At 39.3% G+C, this 13,424-nt stretch overlaps 1 protein-coding gene and 1 long non-coding RNA gene across 19 annotated transcripts in view; one reads left to right on the top strand and one right to left on the bottom strand.

The window, feature by feature from the left end:
- Rabgap1l (RAB GTPase activating protein 1 like) overlaps nucleotides 1–6,565 on the bottom strand; it is a 581,968-nt gene extending 575,403 nt beyond the window's left edge. For all 18 annotated transcript variants that reach the window (XR_013426383.1, XM_078022342.1, XM_078022343.1 and 15 more), the window contains exon 1: nucleotides 6,370–6,565. The gene's annotated coding sequence lies outside the window, so the exon portion shown is untranslated. The remainder of the gene's footprint in view (nucleotides 1–6,369) is intronic.
- A 40-nt stretch (nucleotides 6,566–6,605) lies between these two features.
- On the top strand, nucleotides 6,606–7,501 carry LOC120887322 (uncharacterized). Its single transcript, XR_005730520.2, has 2 exons — nucleotides 6,606–7,074; nucleotides 7,282–7,501. It is a non-coding gene; the product is annotated as an uncharacterized LOC120887322 (long non-coding RNA).
- Nucleotides 7,502–13,424: the final 5,923 nt, after the last annotated feature.

The following is a 13,424-nucleotide window of genomic DNA, read 5'->3' as shown; positions in this document are numbered from 1 at the left end:
TTTCCACAGGACAGTCTTCAAAAAGTCAGACCACTTGTTTCTGGTTGTTTGCCAACTGTGCTATATTTTCACCCAAAATTCCAAGGACTAATGTTATGTGTACAGATATACACACTCATATAAACATGTACACAACTATCACTAAAAATGATAAATTTAATTAAGAACACTAACAACAATCATACTTTGTACCACAAAAAAGCAGAGGTAGAAAATTTAGATTCTAATAACCTTAATTTGTGAAACCTAATATGTCTTAAAAAGAAGAAAAACAACAAAAAAAACTGTAGTAACTTTATTTAGCTACTTAATTCAACTTATGAAAGGTAACCAGGGTATGCTGCATCTGAACTCTTATCGTGATACTTAGGGTGCACTGTTTTGCAGAACATTTCATACAAAACTACTGAAACCTGGACTGGGGTTGTAGCTTAGTGGTAGAGCACTTGCCTAACACAGGTGAGGCATTGGATTTGATCCTTGGCATCACATAAAAATAAATAAATAAAATCAAGGCTTTGTGTCCATCTACAAAAAAACATTTTTTAAAAACTACTGAAACCTAAAATGACATGACAATATAGTTAACATATTAGAAGCTTTAAAAAAAAACGAAGAAAACAGTTTAGCAATGGTGTAATTCATATCTATTTTAGAACCAAGACTCTAAAATAAGTCATCCCCAAAACTCTGCTTTCTACCAAGGGTTATTTACTTTAGCAACTTCAATACCAAGGTTTCCAAAATTTTCCACACACTTCAGTGATGAGTGATTAAACAGTCTCTGTGTGTTGTTTCCTGGGCAACACTCTAAGAGAGCTTTTACCTTTACAGAACTAATGGGTCAAATAGAAGCAAGGTTTCTTCAAAATGATTGTGCATCATTTTAATTAGAAGTAGTAAATATTAAATCAGCAGGCAGAAAAGCTTGATTAGTGCCACCAGTGCCTCAGTATGACTAACAGACATAACTTACTGTCATTTATCTTTACTTCCACCCACCCAATTCGCCTGAAGCTCCATTTAGGACTTCAAAACATCCTCATTCATACCGGCAGTCAAATACATAAATACTGATATCCAAGGAAGTTCTTGGTGAATAATCCACGAATTCCTCACAATTGGGTATGGTATAAAACACCCTGCCTTGCTACCCTAAAATTCTGAAGCTCCTCAGCTCAACTGTGAATTAGTATAAACTACCTTCCTTCCTGAACCAGACCTGTCTCTGAAAATTAAGATCCAGTCATTTAGAAATAATATTTTAGAAGGTCCTTTGAAAACATTTTCAAAACTGCTTCCTGCTTTGCTACTACCAATCTGATACTGTCTACAGGGCAAAGAAATAAACAGCCATAGCCACTGGTTTATCTCCTCACAAAAAAAAAAAAAAAAAATCCCTTTCCAACACTTTTTGGATTGGTAAACTGAAGGTTGTTTCTCTTACATTTCTCTAATAATTTTTCCCTTGAACTTTTACTCTAAGGATGCTTAAGTGCTTTCTAGGTCATATTTTAATTAGAAGCACAGCATATAAAGCCTATTTAATGTTAAGAAGTACTAATGACTCCAGATACAAAAACGAAAGAGAAGTTAACAGTAGAAAGGAAAATTGGCATTCTAGGCTCTTAACCATCTGGAGCTGACTCCTTGCCTAGCTCTTTCACTTCTCACTGTCCATGACCTTACTGCTTTGATCTCCTCAGCCCCCGGCCCAGAAAGGCCTTTCTTTCCATACTAGTTGTCCTGTTTCCACATGTACAAATCCTACTCATTCTTCAAAACATAATTAAAAATGTCAAGTCTTCCATATTCTTACAAGGAACAGTAATCACTCACTCCTCTCTAAACTCTTCCAGTACTTTATCTTTATCTCTGTACCACAAGTAACTTTCTGCCTCATATTATCTTTGTTTCCATATTTAATCCCCCACATAAGCATAAAGGTCATGGTGCAAGGTCCACACCTTATTCATCTCTATTGAAACTGCTTAACAAAATGTCTTGCACATACTAGGCACTCCAGTTGAATTAAAGAATGGCCTGAGTTAGAAAAGAAGAGAAACTCACTAGAAACAACTCCAGGAGTCCCGAACCCTAGCTTTGCTAATAACTAATTATATGACCTTGGACTTCAGGTTGTCAGTATGTTCATTTGCAAAGTTAGAAGGGTGGGCTGATCCAGTTTGTTTGTTTGTTTTAACTAGACTGTTACACATTAGTTGGGTGTAAAATTAATTTGGTGGTTAGTATTTTTTATAAACGAAATAAAAAGAATATATCAAAATACAGGCAGTTATATGCTATAAATGTTTAACAAATATGTGGGGAAGTAGGGGGTCAGAGCTATACTATTTGCTAGCTTCCCTGATGTAAAATACTCCCACCCTGACCAGTTTCAAGCTACAACATATCACTGAACTTGGAGCTAGGTGGGAAGAGATAGGCATAACTGCCCTTGAAAGCCAGTGTGAGCCAACTCAACACAGCCCTGAAAAGATAAGGAGTATTTCAACAAACTTTTCTTTCAAATTCGTGTGTGCACGCACAAACTCATATGCTGAAACACAATATAAAATGTAGTTCTTACTGTGTGTTACAGTCAAAACAGTTTAACAATGGCCAAGTAAACAATCTCCTAATCTCCTCCACCTATACTATATAATTCAATAATTCTTATTCTTGGTTACACAATTAACTATCTCTTCACCACAGTTGATATTTTCCTTCAAAAATGAGAGTAACAGATGTCTCTTGATATCACCAGCAAGCAAATAAATAAACAGGGAGTAAGAATTTGGTTTAGAAATCATCAGCCAAGATCAAGTTCTCAGACTTTGTTCAGCCCCATATACCTAAAGGACACAACACACTCCTACTAATAGCAATAGCTCACTTAGGAAGGGGCTGGGGGAAAAGGAAAAGAAAATCTGTACTATAAAAGCAAACATCCAAGTGATTCTGGTATTTGTGTTCATGCTAGGTCCAACTGAGAAACCTAGAATAGAGAAAAACAGTGCTGCTAAAAAAAAAATTTAAAAAGTAAATTTTCCATACCTGATGTTTCCCAAAGTCCCAGGGATAAGCTTTCATTCTTCAATAGAACCTTTATTACTAAGTCTCTCCTACCAGAATTAAGTTTTTGCCATGCACTAGAGCCACACAGTATTTGTTGAATTTAGAATAGGCAAAAAGGAAAATAACTCTGCAAACATTTGTTAGACTTGCTATTCTGGGAAAATCAAGCTTTTGTTGAAAAAAAAAATACTTTATTTTCTTAATTCTTATTGAAGCTTACTGAACCAGGTAAGGGCAAAGAAGTTTCCTGAATATATTTTTGGCTGTACTATGTCTATCATAACATAACCTATAACCATATTTTTCATGAGTATTTATAAAGAAATGTCTTTTCCATTTTTAAGGCTCTTTAGAAAACAAGAATGCTCAGAATTTCAAGTACACTAATAACCTTAACCCAAATCTAATCCTAAATCAACTGAATATATGCCCAGAAGTTTCCTAGGAAAAATCCCAGAAATTTACCAAAAGATTCCACAAAAGATTCAGTATGAGCATAAACTTGCTATGCTCAATTATGGCATTCTGTCTGTTGAATAAGAGCAATATAAAAAGTAATGAAGTATTAAAAAAAGAGAATGTTGAGATACAAATTCTGCTTAATTCCAATAAATCTTCCTTATTATAGGGCCCACTGATGCCCACATACTTATGTCCAATTCAAATAAGAACTATAAAGTCAAAATTATTCCCCATTCGGAAAAGCCAGGCATCAATTCAAACAATGTCTTTATCCATATCTCAATTTTAAGACTTTATTTAAAAACTGTCAGGCTCAAATCTGTCCTTTGCTTTCACTGTCATGGCAAATGCTTAGAAGACTTATCTCCTTAAGAAATCCCTGAGATTTCTTTGAAGTACCAGCAAGGGAATAGCTGTGGGCTACCGATGATCTTCAGGCCTTAGAGAGTTAGAAACTTGTAGCAACTCATTAAAACTTGTGAGACATGAGAAAAAAAGCTGTGTGCAGGGAATCACACAGGCTATAGTATCCACTCAATCTCCAAACATCCTTAATTCCACTAAAATCATCCCAATACCATTTGAAGAGAAAGGCAGGCTAGAAAGCAGAACCAGTTCTACATCCTCAATACAAGAAATCTTTGCTACTTTAGCTACTCTCTCTTCAAAGTCAATATCTACAAGTTTGGCTATCTCCCACACATAATATTTTTACTTGGCATAACAGAATCTCTTCTTCTGACTACTCCCAAAAAATGAATAAAAGAACATTCAGCTTTTTTATTTTGTTTTGTATAGCGGTGCTGGGGATTAAACACAGGGCCTCACACATTCTACCACTGAGCTAAATCCCCAGCCCTAGAACTTTCAGCTTCAATGCCATATCATCTGAGAATTCAAATAAATACATAGTAACTAAGCAATTTCAAGACTGGGTTAAGGCAAAGAAAAAATAAAGGCTTAAGTACAAGTTTTTAGAAGTCATAAATTCAGAACTGGTGAGCTGATATACATGAAAACTCCTGTTTTACATGCCCAGTAAAATTCTGTCATTCAAAAAAAATTACCTCTAGCGTGAAAAAGATCTAAATCATGAAACAATTATCAAAGAAACAAAAATCATATCATAACTATAATATACAGAAATGCCCATCAAAAAACTCAGGTCAAAAAATAATAATAATAAACTTCATACATTTATTGTCATACCTTTTTAGGTTAGTCTGTAATGTTTACTATTTGCCACAATAGTACTGGGACCTACTACCTTGTTTCCAGCTTTCTAGAGTACAATGTATGCTATAAAATATTCAAGAATAAGTCCTGCACTATTACATCTATTTCTCTCCAGATGACTTAATAATACAAAATATCAGAGCACATCTTGAACTGATTTAGTAGAGACACCAGTCTGATTCAAAGTCTTGGCTAACTTCCTAAACAGGTAAATAATTAATACAATTTGATAGTGTATACATTAAATTCATCTAGTCTTTCTCCTTTGCAATCTCCTAAGTTTCATATGGAAAGCTCTATAGACATAATGAATCACAGGCCAGTTTTTCTGTGCTAGCAGCTTGTGAACCAATATTTTCCACTAAAACCACTTCCAATTCTTCATGTCCATATCTTCTGATGTCAAAACTACTGGATTTTCTCCAAAAGTGCAGGAGACAAAAAATGTAAACACTACTATGAGAAAAATCAAAAGGTTTCCATGAAATTATGTTTTATGAATTGTAACAAGCAACTACTTACCTCCGTTTATGCACAAGAAAATTCAAATGTATTTAATATCCCTAATCCTACGAGTGCCAAAAATATAGGCCTTGAAATCAGATTTCAAACAGCACTGAAATCTGTCAAGCAAGCGAAAGTTCTCCTTACCATTAGTGTAAATGAAGTAGGCATTTTAGTTCATTTGCATAAAGCCATCAATTCTGCAAGTGACCGCCTAAATACTGATACACTTTCTAAGATAACTGAGAAGTTCAAGGTGAAAGAATTCAAAAGCACCTGAACACACTGCCTTGAGATCCGAAACAAACTCTTGTCTGTTCAGCCCCCTTGCTCCCTGCCACCTCCCAATGGCCAGTGGCCCCTTTCCACACGCTGACGCACTGCCCAGCCCTGCACCGTTGGCGACCAATGCAAGTACCAGCCTAGTCTCAAAAACTTTGACTCAGTTATCAAAATAGTGAGCATTCAAGACCTGGGCGAGGGAGTGCTGGGGTGTTTGTTGCCCAGGCGGTCAACTTCGAAGCGGGGCATTCCTAGCAGGTAGAGATCTGCCCAGGACGCAGCCCATCCCAGACTGAAAAACCACAAGCTTTAACAGGAGCCCGGCAAAGTGCTCAGCCGAGGAAGGGGAAAAGCGAGCTAGAGACGCGGCCACCAACAGAAGCCTGAGTGTGGGTAATGCCCTAACCACACGCCCCCAGGACGCGGGGAGGCTGGGACTGCGACCCCAGCAGCGGCCACAGCGCAGACGCCGGCAGCGGGGGCAGCGGCAGTGTCAGGAGCGCACAGCTGGAGGCTCCGGCTGCCCAAGCCACCACCCGGCCCCCAGGTGAGGGGCGCCCACCCCGCCCGCCGCCCGCCCGGGCCGCGAGGAGCGGCCGCCCCGGAGAGCCGCTGCGCCCTAGGGGCGGCCGACACCCCGAGCCCGCCCTCCGCCCCCGCCCACGTCCCCCCAGCACTCCGGCCCCGGCCCAGCCCCACCGCGACCCCTCTGGGCGCGGCGCGCACGCCGACGCCCCCAGCAGGCCGACCCGGCCTGCCGCTCGGGGCCGGGCGCCCTCGGGCCCCGGGAGGCCGCCCGCGCCTCACCTCCTCACGTCTCCGCCGGCGCTGCCGGAACAACTCCACCAGGCACCCGCGTCCCACCGCCGCCCCGCGCTCTGCGGCCGGGCGGTCCCGTTCACTCAGCCGCCGCCGGAGCCCTGGGAGGGCGGAGGGAGCGGGGCGGGGGAGCGCCGAGGGGAGGGGAAAGGGCCGGCTGGGCAGGAAGAGGCGAGGGAGGGGGCGGGCGGAGGCGAGGCGGGGCGGGCGCGCGCGCACCCGGCCCTTCGGCGCGGCGTGCGCGCTCCCGGCCGCGGAGGCGCCTTCTCTGCCCGGCGCCGGCGGCGCGGGCGCAGGCACGTCCCCGCTGGGCTGCATTGGAGCCGGGGCCCGCGGAGCCGCGACCTGACAGTACCAGAGTTGAAGGAGCCGGGACGCGCAAAGGCGCGTGGAACCCGGGAGGGGACCGGTGCCTGCGAACGGCCCGAGCAAGGTGGACTGAACTCTAAGATTAATCCTTCCGGAGAAGATTATATTCTTGCTCTTAAGCCTGGTTTACATAGTTCCCACTAATCTTCAGAGAAGTCACCTCAGAGAGCAAACTTTGCACCAGTCGCTCTTTTCCGTCCTCCTTTCAAGGTTTGTGTGCACCTGAAGCGTCCCCCTGTTGGTTGGTTCTGAGGAACTCGGGAAGTAACCTGCGGGAATGAACGGCGCTGAGCACCATAGTGCCCGTATATGAGTGGACACAAGGTACCCTCGGTTGCACCTTTTCGTCCTTTGGGGTAATAGGTCTTGGAGTACAAAAAAAAAAAAAAATAGAGATAAAAACAAGCCAACTCTTTTTCGCCACAGATGTATCGATTGATCCTTAAACTGTCAATATTCTTCCTAGATTGAACAGCCAAAAATGACCTGTACATTTTCTGAACCTCTTTGGCACTTTTTTTTTTCCTGTAGATTTGTGACACTTACATCGTCAAGCTTATTTCGGTTGATCTGTACAATATTTTGTCCCCCAGAAGAACCCTTGAGTATTTTCCACGATGGATCACGCCTGACTGATAGGAAGTGTTCAATAAATGTGACTCCAAAGAGCTCATGTGTTAGGCAATGGAGAAATGTTCAGAGGCGAAAGGATTGGATTATGAGAACTGTAAATAAAAGTGAATATAGTGCAGCAAGGAATAATTGTGTCCAGTGATTTCGGCTCTAGGATGACTTCTTTAGTTTAAAATGCTCCATTCTCTCCCACTTCAATTCCCAAGCCCTTCTTTCTCCATACAGATCCAGAAGCTACTAAGAAATGTGACATTTGTCCAAAGGGCCATCTAATCCCAAGTTTCTTTTTACCTGTTTACCTAAGGTTTATTTCTGAAGGTGCTGGGACATATCAAGAGTGTTCCAACTATTTTGTGTTTTCCCTGCCTGCTGGACTTCTTCCCAGAGGGCATTTTATTAAGCTCTGTATTCCCAGAGCCTTCCTAGCCTTGAGCCTAACTCAATGAATGCTGGTAGTGCTGGTGATTGTTGTGGTTTGGATCTAAAAATGTCCTCCAAAGAGCTCACGTGTTAGGCAATGTAGAAATGTTCAGAAGCAAAAGGATTCGATTATGAGAACTGTAGTCTCATGAGTGGATTAATCTATTTGATGGATTAATAAATGGACTGCTGTGTGGTAACTATAGGCAGATAGGGTGTGGCTAAAAGAAGTAGATCACTGAGGGCCTAAGACTGTATCTTCCTTTCTCTCTCTTTCTCTCTCTCTCACTCTCACACCCAAGCCATAGAGTTGGCTGACATGACTGAACCTCTGAAACTGTGACCCCAAAATAAACTTTTCCTCCTCTAAGTTGTTCTTGTCAGGTATTTTGGTCACAGCAATGAAAAGCTAACAGTGATACTTAATAAAGTTAGGATTAAAATTTAAAATTATGCAAACTACCTGTTGACTTCCTGAAACAAATTTAGTTTCAGTTTTCTTCAAGTACTAAGAATTGAAACCAGAGGCACTCTACCACCGAACTACACCCCCAAACCATTTTATTTTATTTTTAATTTATTTCTAAGAAGGGTCTCACTAAATTGCACAGGCTAACCTCTAACTTGTGATCCTTCTGACTCCACCTTCCAAACTGCTGGAATTACATGCATGGGTCAGTCACCACACACAACAACACACATGTTCTATTTATAAATATTCAACAAGTAGGTGCTAAGGCTCTACTAAATAAAGTACAATAAAAAAACACTGGGCACCATGAGGAAATCAACAAATGGAAAAGCCACAATTTCTGCCTTCTGATATTTTCTCACAAAAGCAGAGCTTTTTGACAAAAAGGACAATGCTGAAATAATTATCTGCATTCAATAAGAAATTTAGCCAAAAAAAAAAGCATAAAAATTTTTTATGATGGAGAGTCCAAAACAAATTTAGTGTTCCCCAAATTCAGTTCCTTATGCCTTTAAAAATAATAATAGTGACCGCCATTGACTGTTTCCAGTTAGTTCTCCTATTTAAGTGGAGCATGTGGTAAGATCAATCCATGTACCAGCTTGCCAGAAAGAAAATAAAAACCCTGTCCCTTGGCCACATATCACACCAGGGATCGTTCTGTAAACCTGAACTTTTTCTTCAAAGTAGATCCTAGATAAGAGACAAGGCATGAGAAAATTTAAGTATAAGACAATGAATGTGGGCTGGGGATGTGGCTCAAGCCGTAGCACGCTCTCCTGGCATGCGAGCAGCACAGGTTCGATCCTCAGCACCACATACAAGCAAAGATGTGGTGTCCGCCAAATACTAAAAAATAAATATTAAAATTCTCTCTCTCTCTCCCTCTCTCTCACTCTCTCTTTTAAAAAAAATATAAGACAATGAATGTGATTCGATACAGATACATCCTCATCACAGGGAAAACAATTCTAACCTTATGTCAATGAATTCATAACAAAGCTTCTCATAATGCTGCTCACTTCTCCCTCCACTGAGGCTTCCTTTGCATTAAGTGTGTCCTAGGAGCCCTGATCTGTGAACTAAAGGTCTCACTTTGGGAGAAGGTGTTACAGAATATTTCAACATGATTCATGATGTGACAAAAACTGGTGGACCAGTTTCAGATCTAACACACAAACTTATTTGTCCTGCATGATACTTGTTTAAAAACAAAACAAAACAAAAGTCAAAGTTAAAAAAGCAGATTTCACATGCATTTTGGGCTTCTCTTTTAAAAATGGAAAAAGTTAAAATCAATAAAAAGTAGAAGATCTCATAACAATTGACTTACATTCTCAGGCAACAACAATCATTTTTAGGACATACGTTCTGTTTTGTCTCTGCATTCCATATCATTTCCTACACTATTTTGTTTCCCTCGTTTAGGTCTGCAACTCTCAATATATAATAGCTTAACATAAAAAACTGTAAACAAGTTAGACATTGGACAATAATGAGAGTTTAAATTGTGGTATTTAACAGAATATAATATTGCTTTTACAGTAGGCATTACTGGTTGATTCCCTACCATCCATTTTCACCTCTCTGCAATTGTATACAGCCAAGGAAATGAGTTGAGTTAGGCCCATCTTCAGCTCCAGGTGTGGGCCCTATTTTACCATAAGCAGCCTTTTTTCATCCTCAACTGACTCCGTGTTCATGGTTAGGCACTGGCACAGCTCTAAATTGGTCCAATCATATGGAAGGCCAGATTCTGTGTTAGGAAATAAAGAATGTTCTCTTTCCCACTCTGGCTGGTCTGAGGGGTGAATGTGAGTCCTTCCTGCAGGCACTTTGCTAACATGAGGGAAGCCAGCCTGAGAGTGACACTGACACATAATGGAAGAACTCAAACCCAGTTTGAAGCCTTCCTCTGTGTTTAGTAACTTTTCTGAATCAATAAATTTTCCTAGCAGTTTAAGAAAGTTTGAGTTTGGCTTTTTATTATTTGCAACCAAAGCTATATTTTTCTATGCATGTTACAGAAGAAAGAGCTACCATTGTATTATCTGACTCTTCCAAAGTACATATCCAATGGGATGGTAACAACCTGTTTGGTAAGATTTCAGAGCATCTTAAAGGAACTTGACCACTCCCCCAAAATCCTTCCCTGACTAGGTTATTTAATGCAATCATCACTATACTTTTTTTTTTAACTTTGATTTAAATCTGTGCTTTATTTAAACCAATTTCACTGGGAAGAGCACTTCATGACTCTAATCTGTTATCTTTTATGAGTTTATCATGGTTTCTGAGTCATTTTTTGGAAGTGGAAAGACTGGAAAACATGACACTGACTTCCTGAGGAAGGAGGACATCGCAGAGGGAGCAAAAGATGTAATAGAAATGAGGCTAGAAACATAGGAAAAAAAACTTTTCTAATTCACTCTATGTTGGGCTAAAATTCAGAGTAATCTAGACAAATCATACTAAACCTGTATGATAAACGGAACCTATATTACTATTACCCTTTTAAGACTGTATAAGAATATACTCAAACAGTACGTATATGGGGATCAGGGAACTTCCTTATGGAAGAGGTAGGCAAAGCCAGAAATGTCTTTTCAAGAAGAATAGCTAGCCTATTGTTTTTATAATTTGATAAGAAATAAAAAAGATACCTGCCAAAAACTGTTTTCTATCCCTGTAGTGTCTGAAATTTATCCCACCATCAGAGTTCTTTTCTTTGATCTGGGACAGTGATCTACTATATATAGTGAATAACAAAATCAGTTTCGGAGATTACTTTAAAATCCATACCTCTTTATCCAACCCCTAAGAAATTCAGTACCTCTGGGGTAGGATCCAGGACTTATTTTAATTTTTTATTATTAAAATTTTTTAAGCACATAAAAAGTAGAATATAATGAGCCCTCTTGTGCCAGTCACCAAGTTTGCAAAATATCAATGTAATCACCTCTTCCCTACTCTGCCCCCACTTGAACTCCACCCACAAATACTTTAATATATAGCTCTACAAAATAAGGATTCTTCTGTTGCAATCAATAAAACCCAGAATGTAGGATATTCTACAGGACAGATCACCAATTTCATTTAACAAATAAATTGTATAAATTTAAGTAGAAGGAGACGATGTTGGGCTTCTTTGGATTTTTTATTCATTTCTTTTTAACAGATTCATTAGGTATAATTGGCATGAAACAAACCATACATATTTGAAATGTAAAATTTAACAGGTTTTAACATGTACACACCTGTAAAACCATCACTGTGGCCAAAATAGAGAACATATCCATCATCCCAAAAAGGGTTCTTGTACCCCTTTGTCTGTTCTGCCTCATCTCCTACATCCTCTGGCAACCACTGATCTGCGGTAACTATAAATTAGTTTGCATTTTCTGAAGTTTTCTATAAATGGATTCATCAGTACATATTCTTTTTGGTATTGCTTTTTTACTTAGCATAGTTATTGTGCTTATTATTCTTGAGATTCATCCATATTGTTACATGTGAATAAATTTTAATCTTTCAGTCTTACAGCAGGTATCCACCCCCAGTACCCCCATAAGCCAAAGGGCTTCAGTATATTCTTGTCTTCAGCTTCTTCTAATGCTCTGTTTTCTATTTTCCTTTTTCTAGAATCTGGGAATTCCCCTTTCTTACTTTCAAGCTTGGCAAAATATCATTTTTTTTTATTTTTTAAGTTATCATCCAACATTTTTATATTTTTAGAAAAGTAGGGAATTTTTCCTTGCCAAACTACTTTATCATGTTAATCTGAATTGATTAAATTTTTTTGACAATGTAAAGAAACTGTTGTACAGGAACTCTGTTTCTGTAACAAAGTAAAAGGACTCTCTTCAGAGAGGTGCCTGGCCTTGTGTGGGTGTGGTGTCAGACATTTTAGCAGAGTTCTTCCCGGCTGGCGCTTTTTCTACCTCAGTCCTCCAAACACAGCTTTGGCAGAAAACCACAAGTTCCCTTGAAGTACTTGCCACAGGCCTAGTAAATTCTAGGTTTTGGACATATAAGAAATATTCCTTAAATACATATGTTTTGCAGGAAACCAACTTCAAAAATTACAACTGCATTCATAGTAAGGGGAGGAAAATTACCACTTTTCTCTTCTGAGTCAAGGGGAATACACATCCTCTCCACTACTCTCTCGCCCTCCCTCCAAGGCATTTTTCTAGTCCCTCTTCCCTTTGCCACATAAAAAATCAGCTACAAATTTGAAAAAGAGATTTCTAAGTTCTAACGTAAAATAAAGGAGAATTATTAAATGACAAGGGCTATTGTTTTAGAATATATTAAAAGATCCCTAACACACTCTAAAACTTCTTCAATTTCAGGAAGACCCTTACTACTCTTTAAATCTTTAATTTGTTGACAACAACAGCTTCTTTGTGGAAAATTTTTAGCTTATGGCATTTATGTCTACATATATCACTGCTAATAATTTCAAACTTTATACCAAAATCCAAGCTTAGGGTTATTTTTAATCAGAACTGTGTACTATAATTATATTCAATATATGTTGGGCTCAGGCTGTAGCTCAGTGGTAGAGGGCTTGTCTCGAAAGTCTGAGGCACTGGGCTCAATCCTCAGTACCATATAAAAATAAATGACTAAACAAAGATATAAATATATACATATGTGTGTGCGTTATTTAAAAAGATAGATGGTGAGTAAATGGATGTTTGATGGTTCACTCTCCATTCCTTTTAGTATATTTTAAATTATGTAATCATTTTTTATTGAATACCACCATCAATTTGTGTCTCACCTTGAATTGTCAGTCTTTCTTAATTGATCTCTTTCTCACTCTATTCCACACAAGACCTGGTATATACTTTATTATAATGTCTATAATACTCTTATATATAAATTTTTTCATGACTGTCTTTCTCCACTAGATGATGAGTTCACTGAAGACAAAAATCATGTCTTTTTTTTTCATTGTAGTGGGGTTTGAACCCAGGGCCTTGCTCATACTAGGCAAGTGCTCTACCCCTGAGCAACATCCCCCAACCCTTTTATTTTTAATTAATTTTGAGACAGGGTCTCACTAGGTTGACCTTAAACTTGCCCAGGCTGCCCTTGAACTTGTGATCCTCCTGCCTCAGCTTCCCAAGTTGTTGGGATT

The sequence above is a fragment of the Ictidomys tridecemlineatus genome, chromosome 10 (assembly GCF_052094955.1).
Source record: "Ictidomys tridecemlineatus isolate mIctTri1 chromosome 10, mIctTri1.hap1, whole genome shotgun sequence".
NCBI classification, from domain to species: Eukaryota; Metazoa; Chordata; class Mammalia; order Rodentia; family Sciuridae; genus Ictidomys; species Ictidomys tridecemlineatus.
The sequence above is the reverse complement of the archived record's forward strand: the minus strand, read 5'-3'. Positions and strand labels throughout refer to the sequence as shown.